Source organism: Galeopterus variegatus, unplaced genomic scaffold (genome assembly GCF_000696425.1).
Source record: "Galeopterus variegatus unplaced genomic scaffold, G_variegatus-3.0.2 Scaffold7918, whole genome shotgun sequence".
In the NCBI taxonomy this organism is placed as follows: Eukaryota; Metazoa; Chordata; class Mammalia; order Dermoptera; family Cynocephalidae; genus Galeopterus; species Galeopterus variegatus.
The window spans coordinates 21,610-25,321 of NW_007734029.1; positions in this window are offsets into that span (position 1 = coordinate 21,610).

Genomic DNA, 3,712 nt, shown 5'->3' on the forward strand with positions numbered 1-3,712 from the left:
GATGGGTCTCCCCTGCTCCTCCCTGCTTAGGAGACTCCAGCCCATCTTCATGAAGCCAGGACGGGAACCTGGGGCCGTGGCCAATGGGGGCCCATGCCCAGTGGCCACGTGGGGCTCCAGCCACCTCTGCCCATCTCCAGAACTGTCAAGAGGTTCTTCATGAGGGGTGGAAGTGGAAACCGCAGATAGGGCCATAGGGAGGGGACAAACCTGGAAGACATTATGCTAAGAAAAATAGGTCAGTCACAAAAAGACAAATACTATATGATTCTACTTACATCAGGTATTTAGAGTAGTCAAAATCACAGAGACAGAAAGCAGAATGGTAGTTGCCAGGCCCTGGGGAGAGGGGTTTTGAGGAGTGTATAACAGGTACCAAGTTTCAGTTTTGCAAGATGAAAAGTGTTTGGGGATAGATGGTGGTGACGGTTGCACAACACCATGAATGTGTTGGATACCACTGTGCACTTAGAAATGGTTAAGATGGTACATTTTATGTTATATGTATGTTAACACAATTAAAAAAAATATGTTCCAGGCTCATTTGGTGTATTCCCTGCCGTAGTCTTAGAATCAGCCATTTCTCCAAGAAGCCTTGGTTCTGTTTTTTGGAGAATAATATTAGGAACAAGATCTGGTGCTAAGTGTGCTTGCTGCTGCTGGGCTGTGGTTGTTTCCAAGCCATCTCAGCTGACAGAGCAAGGAAATGTGTGTGTGTGTAGTAACGTGTGTTTATACACAAACCAGTAATGACTTCTATATGTTTCCATCTGTATCTATATTAAGGCAAACATGAGCTCATACGAATGCCTCCAACTCTGAACCCTCACCACATGGAACATTCTAGCCTCCTCCTCCTGTGGTTGATCTGTAGCTCCCCTCCCCCCACCATCTGCCAGCCACTTACTTAATTGTTCCATTCTCTATATCATTTTTCTGCCTTATATTTTTCATATTTTCTCCATCAAGGTGATCAGTTCCTCAAAGGCAAAGACTGAGCTTCTTTATTTCTTTCTGTCCCCTATCCTCCCCCACAACGCCTAGCAGAATGTCTCTTAACAAAACAATATAACTGATATTTTGTGAGTGTCCACCGTGGGTCCTTTTCTCTGCTCACCTCTAGGGATGCAAAGATGGCTTACAATGTGGGGCTGACTCTGCAGATACTCCCGGGCCAGTGCATGTTGGAACACTAAATGCAGAATCTCAGCACCTGCCTGGAGCCCCAGCTCCATGTGGGCAGGGACTTTTGCCAGCTTTGCCCACTGCTGTATTCCTGCACCCAGAAGAGAGTCTCACACGTAGCAGATGCTCAATAAATATTTGAGGACAGGAGGGAGAAGCAGTCCTCAACTTTTGTATGAGTGCCTTCCAACCCCCTTGTCTTTGTGTCCCTCCCACACAGACAACCCTCAATGTCCCCTTCTGTGCCAGTGCAGAATCACCCACATCAGCGGATGAATGAGTTTTGGAGCTGCTACCACCCGTCACCCACCTGCCCAGCTGAGCTCCTTTGTGCAGTTATTTTGATACCTTATAAAGTACTAAAGATGAATAGAAAATGGAAACACGAAAGGGCCCATTCCAGCCAGAAAAGTAGGTCTAATTAAAAATTTGAAATCAGAAATTAAAATTAGTAGGTCTAATCCAATACAGCTAAGGCAAAGTGGAACCCATCTGGCCTGCTAGCCTCTGGGAAGCTCTCAGGAAAATCACCGAAACTGCTGTGAGGTCGGCCTTTCCCAGCCCATGGCGTGACTTTTCCCTGATGCAGGGAAGGGGTGGACTGAAGAGGCCCCATGCTCCAACTGGCTTTTGAGTCAGGTCCACCAGGCATAGGTGCCCTTCAGGGAACAGATCTCATGGCTTTTATGCAAGCATCGGAAGGTCTTCGGTTAATTGTCTTTGTTTGAGAAACAGGCTTGCTTGTTTCTTTGACTTGTGTTTCTATAAATAGATTGTGCTGCAACCTGAACATCTGTGTCCCAAAAAGGTCTGTAAAAAGTTGTAAAAGGATGTCGCCGTCATCCCTCATTTCTGCCCCAATTTAAAACAATGAAAGGGCTCAGCCTTGCTCCTATTCTGCCACCTGTCCCCACTGCATCACCGCCCCACCCACCACTCACCCCCGGGACAGGACCAGGTTTTCTGAGGGTTCCAGACAAGACCCTTGGCTCTTGTCCTCCAGTCAGTGAATCCCAAACCATAGGAGCCCAGGCCCTGCCTGCAACACTAGCTCCATGTGAATGACACCTCTGAACACCAAAGTCCCTCAGTATGTCACTTTTTAATTAAGCAAGATGAAAGCATGAAACATAATTAGAAAGTAAGCCTTTGGGGTGTAGTGGTGGGAATCAATGTATTATTCCAAAGGCAGAGGGAAATGATTTTTGCACTATCCATTTAGAATGAATATCACTCCTCCTTCATTCATCGTGCTTTCATCCAATTTGCAAATATTTATCCTGCTCCTATTCAACGGTTTCCCTTCCTCCCCCTCCACACACGTGCTCCATGCCAGGCATTTCCCATACGCTATTGCATTTAATCCTAACCACCCTCCACAGCGGCTACTGTTATTAGCCCTGTAGCTTAGAAGACAACAAATGACCAGCAGCAGAATCAGAATTCAAACCCAGATGCGTGGAGTCCAAGGCCACGCTCTGCCACGGTGGCCTGCTGGGAAGGGGCCAGTGCCAGGGGCTGCAGGGGACAACAAATGACCAGCAGCAGAATCAGAATTCACACCCAGATGCGTGGGTCCAAGGCCACGCTCTGCCACGGTGGCCTGCTGGGAAGGGGCCAGTGCCAGGGGCTGCAGGCTTTTCTTCAGGGATGTTTCCACACTGGCCACGGCACCTAGGGGAGGCAAGAGACAACAGACCCCTTTCATACGTCGATTCAAGGACATCTGATTTTCCTCTAAGAGGAAAACACCCACACAGAAACCGGAAAGCAGCCTTGCGTGTCATGCAACAAGTTTATCAGTGCCATCGCAACAGCCACCCCCTCCCCAGGGTCTTGACTGGTGGGACCTAGAGCACCTTCAGTCTGAGAGGCTTCCTTGGGTGGGTGGGGGGGTTGCAATGTGGGCCTTTGGCAGCGTCTACAACCAGCGCGATACCCTGCTAAGTCCAGCCCTTCCTCCCAGAAGCAGCTGAGCAACGGTGGACAGAGTCTCAAGTCCACCAGGTCACCGGCCCCAACTCCATTTCTCCAGTCATCAGAGATCACTGCCAAGTTGCCAAACCAGGAAAGGAGCGACATGTGTGAGGACAGTTCCACATACATGTGACCCTCCAACTGGCTAAGCCTCACCGTCGCCTGCAAAGTCTGGGACTGCTCCCCCACTTTGCAAATGAGGAAATCAATGCCCAGAGGGCTTCAGTGATAAGCCCTTGGGCAACACATCAGTGCCAGAGCTGAGGCACAGTCCACGGTGTAGGCTTTTCCCTCTCAGAGGTCTCAAACTGGCAGCCTGGGGGCCAAATCTGACCCACAGATGTGCTTTTTGAAGCCAGCTCAGTGTTTTTCAATTTTGGAGGGAATGAATTGACAACATTTGAAAATCAGGAGATTTCACATAGAATTCCAGACTCTGGTCTCCTTTGGAAAAACTGGAAACCTTGGCAACCCTAGGCCGGGAACCTCAACCATCAGCTGTCATAGGCGGGAGCCGGAGCCACAAGAGGCTCCCTCCAAGATGGCTTTA